At 46.4% G+C, this 13796-nt stretch overlaps 1 protein-coding gene across 4 annotated transcripts in view; it reads right to left on the reverse strand.

Annotated features, from left to right (window-relative positions):
* LOC146869148 (uncharacterized) overlaps positions 1-13796 on the reverse strand; it is a 54110-nt gene that overhangs the window by 31618 nt on the left and 8696 nt on the right. For 3 of the 4 annotated variants that reach the window (XM_085640530.1, XM_085640385.1, XM_085640480.1), the window contains one exon: positions 12676-12986. The exons of the other annotated variant lie outside the window; for it this stretch is intronic. The gene's annotated coding sequence lies outside the window, so the exon portion shown is untranslated. The remainder of the gene's footprint in view (positions 1-12675; positions 12987-13796) is intronic. 4 annotated transcript variants of the gene reach the window in all.

Consider the following 13796-nt stretch of genomic DNA (forward strand, 5'->3'; position numbering starts at 1 on the left):
TTTTCATGGGCATTTAATCTCACTGCTTTCCTTCGATCCATACCCCATGTCTAACCTTCCCATGTCAACTCCTCCTTTCTGTCCCTCAAAACTTACACCTGTTTGTATCTCTTCATATTTTCGTCTCCCTTTCTCTCCTTTGCCAAGTCTGTCTTACTCTCCCCTATTCAGTCTCTTCCTTTTTCTCTCTCTACCTACGCTCAGTTGCGTTTCTTAATTCTCTTCCTCTTGAATTTACCGGGGGTTCTTTCGTCTCTTTTCCCCATCTTTACCTCTCACTGCCTCCTGCTTCTGCATCACTCTACCTTCCTTCCATCTCATTGGCGACTGGTGGCTCGGAATTTCGTAGCTATTTGTTTCTGTTTTTACACGAATACAATGAATAAAATCGTGTTTCTGTGCCATCACAATACTTTTGCAATGTCTTCTCGCCCTCTTTTGAGCGGTATGTCAAGTCATACATTTCCCTATCTCGTTTACAATTGAACAGGGAACTCGCTGGCCGCACACAATAAATTAACTGATTGGTAAGGTTGGCAGCGTGTGATCGCGCACCAGAGCTTGCTCTCTGTTTGCCAAACAGGTGACCTACTGTATAATCAAGGCCCAGGAGGAGCGCGTGCACTGCTGCTGGAACCCTGTGAGCACCGGTATTCTCCCTGTCTAAGGAGAAGCTCCAGTCCTCCAGGAGAGAAAACTGAGAAATGCTGGAATTCCATAACGACGAGTACCGGCCCATTTAAAACACAGGTCATGATGACCAGTCGGCAGGGTTTCTTGACCCTAGAGCCAGAAAGGCCATCATTGTAGTACAACTGTACCCAGCGGTGCATCCTGTAAACCTGACCCCATGGTGTCCATTGAAATTGCCATATCAATCATGGGCCTTAGTGATAACTCCTAACAGTGAAATCTACTTATTTTTGACTAAAAACCGGAGGTAATCGTATGATCACACATTTGTTTTGCACTTTGAGGAGCAAAGGAAAGTGAGGCTGACAAATGTGATGTAAAAAAAGTTGTCTGTTACTTTGGATCTGCTGCAGTTTACAACAAGTTTTGAAATGCTGACTCGGAGGGGTCCAAGTTTGGTCCAGGAAGGCTGGATCCTTGGCTGGTGTTGGGATAAGCACAGACTGTGTAATGTGTTTCATTTCAGACTCGGTGGATGTGCATTTATCTCATGTCCATAACCTTAAAACGTCTCTATGACTATGGACCTTTTCGGTTAAGTGTTGCCTGCTGTCAATATTGGGACGTGCTCTGTCTAGCATGCATGTTGCCCCATAGGTGTCTGAAGTGGAGCCAGTCGGGGTGGAGAGCCTACTTGAGTGTGGCTAGCAGTGACTTCGTTTGGAGAGCCGATCATGCAGAGAATGAGAAGGCTACTGTGATTGCTGCCTCAGCCTCTCGGGACTGCAGGGGGATGGGGAGGGGGGGGCGGCCGGGGCCACCGAAAGTAAATCACAGGCCCAATTAAAAAATGTTTAGATTACTCCTCTCAAAATCGGAATGGTTGTATTAAAAATGCAGAAATGGCTGCTGTGTGTTGTGGTCGCAAATTATACATTCTTTAATGTTCAACAATTAAACTCAGAAGCCACATAAGCGTGATTTGCCTCAATAGTTCAGCCAGTGGGGAAGAAAGATGCTTGTGCGACCAGATACTCTCCTTGCGACACTGGGTCTGGTTTGATCTGTGCAGATATCACGAGCATTACCGTACGGTGGCTGTAATAATGGCAGGCCAGGCTTAGACATACAGGTGTTTTACTGCGTAGAAGGGGTGGGGAATGAGAGATTGGGAGGTAATGTGTTTTTGTTAGTGTGTGAGAGCGAGACAGAGGTGCTAATCTGTGTTTGTGTGTGACAGCGAGACAAAGTATGTATGTATTTACATGTGTGCAAAAGCCATATTGTTTCTGTTCGTATGTTTGAGTGGGAAGCAGAAACACGCATACACAATGGCGGTGTGTGCGTGCAAGCGAGAGTGTGGGTGTGAGAGAGAAGATTAAGGGGAGACTGTGTGTGAGAGGGAGAAACAGAGAGAAATACGAATGGATTTTTTTTCATTCTTTGGCTAGGGGGTTAGTTTACCTCTGTAAATACCCTTATATGTCACCTTCCACATTCTGCCTAAAGTGGTATTGAAAAGTGTGACCATACCCTTAAAATAGTGCAGCACATGAACCTACAGTGTTTTTTTTATAGTTACACACGGTTACATGAAGCGCTTCAACAGCCACAGTCCCCAAATGTGAAGTGTATGTGTGTGGGTCTTCCTGGGAGGTCGTGCCACTAGACAATGCACACACTGCAGGAGTGAAAGCGACCAGAGAATGTTTACCAACATGGTGCACTCCATGAGACTGCATGCAGTGTTCACTATTTTGATATGAAAACGTTTAGCAGCCAGACATGCCCCCAAACATGCAGTCATGAGTTGTCACTTCAAAGCAGCTGAACATATGTACTTATCCTTCCTTCTAGAACAACTATGCCATAACAGAGTGGCCATGCATGTGATTGCCCATGTATAGTCTTTGTGACATGTCTTGTTTGCTGTGGGTACCCGTTTCTATCAGAGAAACCACAAAATGTTACTGACTGGCAGGCATATGGGAGAGAGAACTGCCTTCCCAGCAATTCTAGCGCCTACACATTCTAACTTCTACCTGCTGCAAGTGCTTTTTTTGCTGAGAACGCCGCCCAACCAAACTCCTGGTGAAAGAGCACACTGGGGGAGTGGGTGGAGGGGGAGCTCATTCGCACTGCCTTCTACGTCTATAGAAACGCAGGGGCCATGCCCTGCTGCAGGCTGGCAGGTCTGCTGTCACGCGCATCTGTTGGGCACACGGTACTGCGGACGCATTCAAAGGTGTAAACTGTACACAAGCACTCTCGCGCCTGCCAGTACAAATCCCCGTGCCAGGGACTCTGCTCACTACAGAAGATGGCTTGAAATGCCGCACCTCCAGCCTGCGCAAGATCTGACTGACCCATCCACCTTTCGATGTCTGTAATTGTGGCATGGGAGGAGGGGAGGGGCACTCTCTCCCCGCCGCATATCTGATGGAACCTCGTGCATATAACGAACACCCCAGCGTGCCCTGCCCTTACTGCAGGGGTGAGCCCGTTTTTGCCAACTCACTCTGATCCCACGAGGCACACAAGTCAAACTGTGATCGCTTTGGCAATTCCGACAAACTAAAATAAATGGCTTGTATTTTTTTTTTCTTGCATTGTGAGCAGCCCTCCTTTTAAATGTACCTTTTTAGAGAGTGGCCGCCTGACTGTAAACCCAGCAGGTATAAGCAAATCTCCTTAAAAAGGAGGGGGGTTCCAGCTATTACCACATTGCCACTAATTAATCTCCAAAACGCCTCTCGCAAGAGTAGTAACGCAAGATCTGGGCTTGGTGCGTGTGCTCGCCGTTGTGTTCAACCAGGACTTCTCTGTGACGCAGACGTGACCTCAATTTCCTATTATCACAGGTGCATTACATATCTTATAAAAGGTGGCTCCAAGCTTATGGGAGGCCCCACCGGATACACCCATCGCACAATAACGCACTAGCTGGAGTTTGTGAGCCCACGGATGTGCCGATTCCAGTGTATAAAACATCTGTATGGTCTAGAGCGCCTTATTCGTTTTTATAGTAGCTTTATATTTCCTTTTCATATGAATGCATTTTTAATGCCGGCGTTCCTGAAATATTGAAAACCTAACACACAAAAAAGAACTATGTTTTGGAAGGCCCACCTCTTATATTTCGTAGCACTGTCCCTGGACAGCATGAAAAGATCTCATCATCGGTTTATTTTGATTGCAAGTTTCATCTACATTCAGGGGAAGAAACCACAAAAAGGCAAGTACAAAAGGGTCAGAGACAAAGAGAAGGGACCGAGAGTGAAACAAAAAGCAAAAATCAAGGTGGAAGAGAGATGAAAGTAAGAAGAAAAGACAAATGCGGACAGATAAGGGAACAGTGTGATCGCTCTCGCGCCCTCTCTCTCTCGCGCTCTCTCTGGCTCCATCACGCGCTCTCTATTTATCCCTCTCAATCTCTCTCTCTATACCTGTCCCCCTATCGCTCTGTCACTCCCTCCCTTGTCCTGATGTTCTTTAAGGTCATCATCTACTATTTACAGTGCTTTGAAAGTTGATACAATTTGAATATGTAATGAAAAATGTGCTGTAAAATTCACCATTTTGGTCTGTCGTTTTCCCAAATTTTCTTGGAGACCATGCCCCCCCCCCCCCCCCACCCCCCCTAGTGGCGGTCGGGCGCGCTCGCGACGCGCCGGATGGGGGCTGGTCTGGCAAAATTTGCCAGGGCTGCTTTCAGTTCCCAGTCCGGCCCTGCCGGTGGTGCGAAGATTGGTGGTGCCCTCCGGAGGATGCTGGGGAGCGGCCGCAACTCTGGAGAGTTGCGGCGGGGCCGGTGAGTGAAAGCGTCACAGGGGTTTAAGAACGGAGGGTTTTAACGGGCTCTCGTGAAACGGGAGGGAACGCATTGAGGGGGAGGCGGGAGAGACCGAGGAAGGTTGGGCTTGGTCTCATATGTATTAATCGCCCTATGCCTGCCTCGTTAAAGTCGGACCTAGCTATACGTCTTTACACCCCGAACCTCGCTGACTCCTCATCCCGCGAACCTTGTTCTTGCCTAATGCACGATAAACACATGAACGAATAAATAGTTAACAGGAAGGTTTTCGACTCCTTTTTGTAATTACCCTACTCCCTTCACTACCCTATTCCTTCACGACCCTACAACTGATAGACCCCGAATAAACCCTCCTGGTGTGGTGACGGTACTTCTTAAACCCTACAAACCAGTAAATACATAACTGACGGCTCCCTCTTTTCCCTCCTATGAGCCTCCGGGACGAAGGACGCTGCACTGCCGAAGAAACACCTGGCACGTCAAGCTCAAGCTCTACAGACCCAACGAACTCGGCGGAAGTACTCGCAGGAGGGAAACCAGAAGACACAACAAGCTCCAGAACTCTCTTGTCTCAGAAACAAAATAAAACCCTTTCTTTCGGCAAATACATCCAGCCTCCTCGCCTGTTTATCAAGCCTGCCCTCCCACAGTTAGCTTTTAGTCGATATGACTTACTGGTCTCATTTACTAAGTAGAACCCACAAACAAAACTAAATAAACAAGCATTTACAATGCAATGGTCTCGGCATTGGTAAAGTTAGAGCTATTGGCATTGCTCATGACATTATTTTTGTTTATGTTTTTGTTTTTAAAACATTTAAAGAAACGGCATGGTTATTTACAATGCCAATAGCTTAATCACTCTCAAATGCGAGACCTTTTGCATTTGCACCCACACACAGAGCCACCCACACAGAGCAACCCACACACAAATAGAGCCACCCACAAAGCCACCTACACACAGAGCCACCTACCAAATAAGCCACACACACAGAGCCGTCCACACACACACAGAGCCTCCCACACACACAGAGTTGCCATATTACTCAGTGTCAGAATGACAATGTTTCGGGCCCTGATTTTTAATCATGAAATCAACGGATTCTACAAACCAAGTCATACACCGTTTTTAAATGCATAGCCTAATACTGTAGTGCTTGTGTACAGTCAACATGGAGCGACCGGACTACCAGTTTAATTCGCGCAGACGTAGGGCCTTCTGGTACTTGTAGTAAGGCAAGTGAGGCATGTCCACCGCTCACCTGATTTAAATCCTTGTCGTTCAGCAGAGTGCTATTTGATAGGCAGTGTGATCAATAGAACACTTTCTGATAGCTGGCTGGCTACCCATTACACAGTTTGCAACGCTACATACAATGGTCAATTAACCTTTCCTGCCGTTTACCCGGCTGTCTGGCAAGTATCACATTTTCACACCTGTCCGACACAATGACACTAAAAATAAGACACTTTCTGCTATTGGTCTTGCTGGCTACTGCACACAATAGCTCATTTTATATTCATCTCGCAGCCCCACTAACAATACGTTTGTGTCTACGTACCCAACACGCCAAAACAAAAACATTATAGATGTTTCTTGCAGTTTATCCACCTGTTGATTTCACGGAGAAGTTTAAGATGGAGGTGAAAATCGCCAGCCTTGTAACACACGTTTAATCGTGTGCTTCGTCCTTAAAGAATCTCGTTAAAACTTTTCTGCACATGTAAGGGAGACAGCATGAACGTGGTGCGGTAGTAACGTGCACCTTAACTTCACCACTGCCTTTAACAAAGAGCGCCACAGCTGCACCACTCTAACACCCCCTGAGCAAAAAAACGATGACAATTGGTTTTATTCGACTTTTAAAACAAAATCCCTTCTTAGAATAAAACGAAAACGTTGCAAACTGGCATACAGTGGATAAAAGCCAGGGGGAAACCGCGAAAGACCTCATGCACACACACAGGCAGGCAGGCAGAGGAGAGGTGGTCCAGCAGCTTTCCAGGAACCGGGAGGGAGAGAGTTAGGGAAGAGTCAGACAGCTTCAAAGAAATGTTTGACAGGAGGGATCGAGAGCCTGCGGGCCGGGATTGTTTGGGAACCATTGTGACCTTATCGCCCGTACTCAATACGAGAGAAAACACAACACGGGAAAGGGGATAGGTGCGATTAGTTTCTCCGTGTTTCTTCCCAGAGGGGGGGGGGTGATGGGATTACAAAGATACAAACAAGCGCCCCCCCCCCATCCCTTAACAGCTCTTACCCTACCTGCATGCCCGCTGTACTGAAGGGGCAGAGTGGTTTCTCCCACATTGGGGGTCCTCCTGTCTGAGACCCCAGGCGCCTGGCACGGTGCAGCTTCAAAGGCAGGGCAAATCACCGCAGTCCGCTCACCCCGGGCGGCACAGTGACACATCAAAGTAGGGCGAAACTGTGCCGGGTGTCAGACGAGTGCCCACCTTGCGGATCACCACAGGACATGCACCAGAGCAACTCCTCTAGGCGCCAGCACCAAAGTTAATCCACGGGCAACAAACACCACACGCACAGTACTGGCGGGGTCTGGACCCTCCTCCCGCTCTGCCTTCTGCGGGGTGCAGCAGGTCCCCGGCTGGATCCCAGAGGTACGACTATACTGCTGTTTCTTCCCCCATACATGCACTGGAGGGAAGCAGGGGGCGCTCGTGTCCCAGACCTGCCTGCTCCACGGCTTGCAGTTAATACTGTCTCGCGCTGAGCCCACGAATGAGGGAAAGTGTTCAAAAGAGGCCAGAACGTATTCCCATAGTATTTTCTCGAGCACAGCCCCTTCCCTTAGCAAAGCTGATCAACACAGACAAACCAAAGGATGGGTTCTATCGGCTGCGCTGTCAATTCCTTATTTCAGTTTTGTTTTGACTCCGTTTTTGCGGCTTTTTCTTCCACCTGCCCCGTTCCTTAAAAACAAAATGAAACGGCCAAGATACTTTTAAATAGGCGGATATATTAAAGTGCTATCATCTTAAAATATTTTTTAAATGACTTCATTTTGTCTAACTTAAAAAATAAAAACCTGCTGCTAATACCGATCTAGCTTCATTCACTCCCTGCATAAGTATAACCAAAAGGAATTGCTCTATTCTAACTATTATGTCAAACGTACTGTAATTTTGACAATAGCATGATTATTTCACTTTGTGGTTTTATAAATGATGTGTGTACTAAGTTATGCCAGGTATGTAGTGTAAAAGTGCTGTCTTTACAGGAGAGCACAATGAGCTTATATATAGGCTGCAGCCTGGAGCTACACCATAGCTTCCAAGGCTTCATATTGCTATGAGTGACCTTTTCGTAATTTCAGTGTAATTATGAGCGACATTTCAACAACTACGAGTGACACTTTCTTGTGAGCAAAATCAAGCCATAAAGACAAGGGAACCATATAAAAATCTGAAATTGCACCCTTTTGACCAATGAGAAACTCTACGAAGATCCTAAAATTGCAGCAATGCACCAGAAAAGGAAGGGTACTGACATAGTAAAAAGCAGTAACTCACAGCTAATAGTCAAGGATGCTACCATTCTAGTCACCTCTTCTAATCAAACTGGGCAGTGTGTCCCTTTCTGCTGACCTTCAAAAGATAGTTAACAGCTGTGGAGGGGAAGGTACATAAAAAAATGGAGAAGCAGAAAGGGAGATGCACACAGTGGGCCACAGCTGTATTTTTTTTTGGGGGGGGGGGGGGGGGGGTAGTTGGCAGGGTAGCAGTCCTTTAAAGATTCTCTGTGGGGAGATTAGGCTATGCATCATAATTATTTGTAACAGTTTCACTATGCCCGATTCTTTTGTTTATAACACAGAAGAAAGACCATTTCTCCCTATCACAATTTAAAAGGTAAATGTTTCTGTGACTATTTTCTGAAATGAGTATGACAGTTTGGCACAAAAATGGGTAAAAATCAAGGGTCTGTTTCGCAAAGCCATTTGCACACTGAAGTTGGATTAACGTTTGCAAATGGCTTGTGTGTTACGGATGTTAGCTCTAGTTTTGTGTTCCCACAATGTTCGTTAACATTCACCAAATAATTTAATCCGAAGAAATATTACCTGTGCACAAATCTTTTCTCGGGATAGGGTATGGACATTTCTGAGACAGTGATGCCTTGCAAAGTCAATGTACACCCACAAAACTGCAAGAAACATTTCCAACCTAGGTACTGTCTGAGATTCTCTCTTGTCCAGGGCAAAAATAAATATGCATCCATGGTGGAAATGCCGACAAAGATGGTGAAGATGAAAATAAAGGGATTTCTATACAAGGGAAAAATCTCAACATTTTAAAATGCAATTGCAATTTTTTATTACGTGTACACGTCTAAAGATAAAATGCATAAATAGAAACCAGTGAGAGCAATACTGAAGTCATAAAATAATTGTACTTCCAATTTTGGTTATTTGCAACCTGTTTGCCAGAGATGTACTCCCAATGTAGACAGAAACACTTGTGTTTGCCTTAAGAACAAAGGAGTGACAGTGGCCGTGCGAGCATGTGCACTTTCCCTGTGTAATTTTCGTTCCCCAAGCAAAGCTCTGCATACACAGTCAACTGCTAGTCACTCACTACCTACCTGCGGAACGCAGCCTGAAGCAGGACACACAACGGTCAAGCTGAAGACTGTGGCCCGAGCACAATGTGAAAGGGGACGGGTGAAATGTGCATCGCAAGGCATGTGAATCTTGCACATACACTGTTGAGGACAGTGAGAGCAGTCAACGTGCAGAGGTACGCCCCAGAGCAGGATGCGAATGGACTGTTTGCAGGTCTGCGGGCACTGCCCACACCAGCTCCTGCACCCGTGGAAGCAGAAGTGGCAGCTAGCAGTGCAGGCTTCAGCAGCTCCGCCTTTCACCTGCGCAGAGATATCGATGCAGAACTGTCCCTAACTCGAACACCACTACCTCTCCCAGTGTCACAGCACAGGCCATTATGCCGAGCTCGTACCCCCGGTTAATTCAGCCTACAGTGTCGCAGGAAATGCGAAGAGACCCAGGGCTCTCCTGTGCCAGGGTCCGACGGGAAGCAACTAGTAGTGAGTGTCACGTCTATGAGACCAGGCCAGCTGGAGGGAACACAATGGGGTGGACATGTGTCCGTGACCAAGTGATGGCACCACATTCTGGTCCGTGCACTGATGAGGGTCCAGTCCAGTTACTGCCTGCCATCACAACTTGAAAGGCGGCTGGGAGAGCTGAAGCACCACTCGTAAATGTGCATGGTCTGAGGCAGAGGCAAGAGTGCCGAGGCTAGACGGCTCAAAATGCAACGGCCACGCCTCCTCCTGCTGACTCTCTTCTAGCTCCTGAGGTGCGGCGAGGTCGGCCCGGAGGCAGGGAGAGCAGAGCAGCAAGAGGGGCAATCTAGACACTGAACACTTGCACTCCCATCACGATACAGAACTTAGGATGGCGCACGTCACATGACAATCCAGGATGCACATTTATGCAGCCCAATCTTGTAATAAAATGTGTGATGAATATTTTTAATGCGGTGATGCTGGCACTTGGCAGCGCTGATATACGTACGCCCACTGCGACTCCTTGTCATGGTCCACAGTAGGCTGCACTGCGCACCTCACCTGCAATCTAGATAGTGATCACATCTTTCTCACATTCCATTTATAACCATCCTGTAAAGATGCAGCTGCGTGCAAGCACCGAGAACTTCCAAAAAGTGTGCGACTCCTGTGCAGGAGGTGCATGCTCACGCCCTAGTGCGGTGTGTGAGAAGGACCCTTTGCAGTGTTTCTCACTAATGGCGCAAACTGCGTGTCTGTTCCTGTGACAAACGCAACCAAGCAACGCACAGCCGTAATACATCGCAATACTTCCCATTTGACTCGCCCAGCTGCTCTGAAAGGAAATGACATTTTCGAGTCTGCAGCTGTTCAAAATAGCCAGACATTAGTAATACGGGCTTCGTCACATCAAAAGAGAACAAGAACTAAGGGCTGTACTCCGTGGTAGCGCCGCCACCAGCACAACAACACGTCGCTGGACGGATGGATCCTCACGGCCAGACGATAGATAAAAAATGGCAGATGGGAGCTTCCAAACTTTTTCAGATTCGGGGGCGTGTTCCTGCTGTTCGAAAAAGGGCGTGGCTAAAAAGTGGAAAGAACAGCACGGAACACGCCCCCGAATCTGAAAAAGACGGAGTCTATTTGGAGGGACGGCTCTCTCCTCCAATGGCTGGCCTCCGTTTAGGAAGCCAGCCAATGGAGGAGAAGCAAAAAGAGAGGCGGGCTAAATAGCCACTCTAGAAAACATTAAATCTCCGACTTCCGGTTCTGCCTTCGGCAGACCGGATAGTCCTCGACCTAAAAACGGCTGTTTATCCTCACATGAGTCTTAGCAGTGTCTTGTTTGATTTTGTGGCCACTGAGCATTTTTTTCCTAATGTATACAGGCCCAACAAAAAGGTTGCCCCCGATATCTACAGGAAACTGACCTGGGTTTAACATGCAAATAAGAATGCAGTCTTACTAAACAGTAATACAAGCTGCATCACTAATCTGAGACGTTCCTTCACATCTATAGGAAGTCTATAGTATGATAGATTCTTGATCGATTCACGGTTTCAGTAACTTTTATTATAGGATAGCGTACCAAGAAGGTCCTCATTATTCGTTTCCCTGAAAGGAGAGATATCATGCCATACCTTACAAATCCTAATTCCTAAAACAAGGCACTCGATATGTCTTTCTAAACGACTTGGCATTAACAACATGCCTGAAACTTTTGCTTTGCATAATCAATTACTATTACCGTAGTTTGCACACACATATTCTGTATAACATCAGGGTCACCTATACCGTTATGACAAATTTGCTCTCATATTTTACAGATATCTTTGGATTGGATAGCATCATCAATAATAAATAAAAAGAAAATACTTTAGAAATACAGAGAAAACCAGACATCTGTTTGCTCTTGCCCTTATGAACAACTACACGCCCTGACAAGGTAACTAAGCCCTTATGATATTTTGCCCTGCTGCCACATAATCTTGCCCACAGGACACCATGACACGGCTCACTCTCTAAAAAGTCTGTTATTTCTCTTACAGCATTTTGCGAGTGGTATCTTAGAAACTGACACGGAGATTTGTTTGCTTCAGGTATTTTGTCTCTCCCACTACTTTTAATCATGAGAGTTTTATAGAGAATAGCCTCAACCTGTCGCCAGCTATTGTAAAACCCATTGTGTTATTAGGGTAAAAGTTGAAAAAAGTGCCAGATGGAGGCCAAAATGTGTGGTGACAGGTTGAGGCAAGCAAACCTAAATAAATAGGCACTTTTTTCAACTTTTACCCTAATAACACCAATGGGTTTTACAATAGCTGGACTCTGTACTATGTGTCACCTCCTACTGCATGTTTTACACAGCTTTGACATACTTTTTGAGTACTGATAGCACTCAAGGAAACTAACAGCATACAAAGAAGTTATAAATATATTAAGGAAGTAATCTCCTTCTTAAATTAAATGCATTCTCTTTTAACTTGCCAATGCCATTTCCTTTGTCTTCTCTACAGACATCCTGACACTCTGTATATATTTCATCTTTTAATAAATTGCAGTTGGTCTTGAAGAAGGTGGTCTCCCACTGAAACGCGCGTTGACCGCGAATTTGTTTCCAACACAGTGATATTGAAGATTGATATTTTCCATCTTGTTAATCTGAAAAAAATCTGACCAATTCAAGGGTCCTTTGCTTTCCCTCCCCAAACTTCCCTATAGTGCTTACTTATTTTTCTGAATGAATGGGAGCATGAATGATTAGTAAGTGGTTTTTCATGTTCATGATGTCTAGGATGTCACTTTATCATATGAATTATGTAACATGTCGGCACCAAAATTATAAGTGAATCCAAAAAAGAAAAAATGTTTTGTTTGTTCTAATTATGTGTGATTCAAAATTTTATAAATAAAAGAAATAATAAATCTTTGGTCTAAAAACTATAAAGGACTGATAGTGTGTCTATGAAAATAACAGCATAATATGAAATGATATTTGGCATGTTAATTTGGCAATGCAGAATCTAAATAGATCAGTTATTTAAATATATAGGCCGGTTTAGAGGTTTGCTATTTTATATTTTTCTTGTCCTCTCCCTCCTCTAGGTCCTTAAGTAACATAGGGAGAACCTTTGTTTCAATCAACCCTGAGTCTCCGACGTGAACTCACCAGTGAGCACCAGCTCTATCACCAGTAGAGGCTGCGAGGAGCTGGTGCAGAGGGTATACAACCCTTCATCCTGCCTCAATGCGTCATCGATGACGATGCGGCCACCATACAGGCCCTTCCGGACACGGTCACCAAGTGCAGGTTTAAATGACCAGGGCTCCCCCAGCAGCACGGTAATACGGTAATGATGGGGGCCCCTCTGCAGTCGGGGGTGTGTGTCCCAGCCCACATCACCAGGGCAGACGTCAGGTTCATGGTCGGGATGAATAAGGGGGACCCCTCAGAGATGCGGACACGGCAGGGTTCAGCGCCTTTACAAGGAAGAAGAACAAAGTACGGGTTTATTACATGAAGAGCAGTCGATGTACGTCTAAAGTGTATGAAAGGTAGGTGCAAGCTTCAAAGCGCTGTAGGGGATGGGGGTGACATTAGGGGTGGGGTACGGTTCGGGGTCAGTCGAGGGGGACAGGACTGAGATGGTGCACTTTCCATCCAAGCAGAACCGGTTCTGAAGCAGGGGGGCCCTGCCCCTGGGGAGTGGGGGTGAGGGCGGAGGGGGGTAACACAAGAACATATAACAAACTACTCAAACTGCTACACAGTGCTTTAAATGGGCCGGTACTCACCAGTACTGAGTACCGGCACTTCCAAATGTTCTTCCCGTCAGTACCGGCACTTCTCTTTAGCCAGAGAGAGTACTGGTACTCTGATCAGTGCCACGGCAGGCTCAGGTTGGGCATCTCCTCCAGGGCAGGGCTCCTGAGGAGCTTGTAAGTCACAGAGCCCCTCACTGGCCTTTTGCAGAGTTACTGCTAAAGATTCCAGCAGCGCCCACCTGAATGTCCCAGACTGCAGGGGGTTGAGAGGGCTCACATCACGCAGTGATTAACAGAACAGGGTCTAGACAGACCCTGCACTGTTGATCTGATACGCAAAGACTATTCGGCTGAAGGTGATTTCACCCCCACCCCTCCCCCCTCTCCAAGAGATGAGTGAAATGGTCTGGGACTGCCGGACAGTCATCCAGTCCTATTTAGGGTATTGCCCTGGCCCTACTAAAGTGAGTAGCAGCCCAAAACAATCCTCCACCTTCACCAAAGCTGATTTTCTTTTCATCTTTA

Source organism: Triturus cristatus, chromosome 1_1 (assembly GCF_964204655.1).
Source record: "Triturus cristatus chromosome 1_1, aTriCri1.1, whole genome shotgun sequence".
Taxonomy (NCBI): domain Eukaryota; kingdom Metazoa; phylum Chordata; class Amphibia; order Caudata; family Salamandridae; genus Triturus; species Triturus cristatus.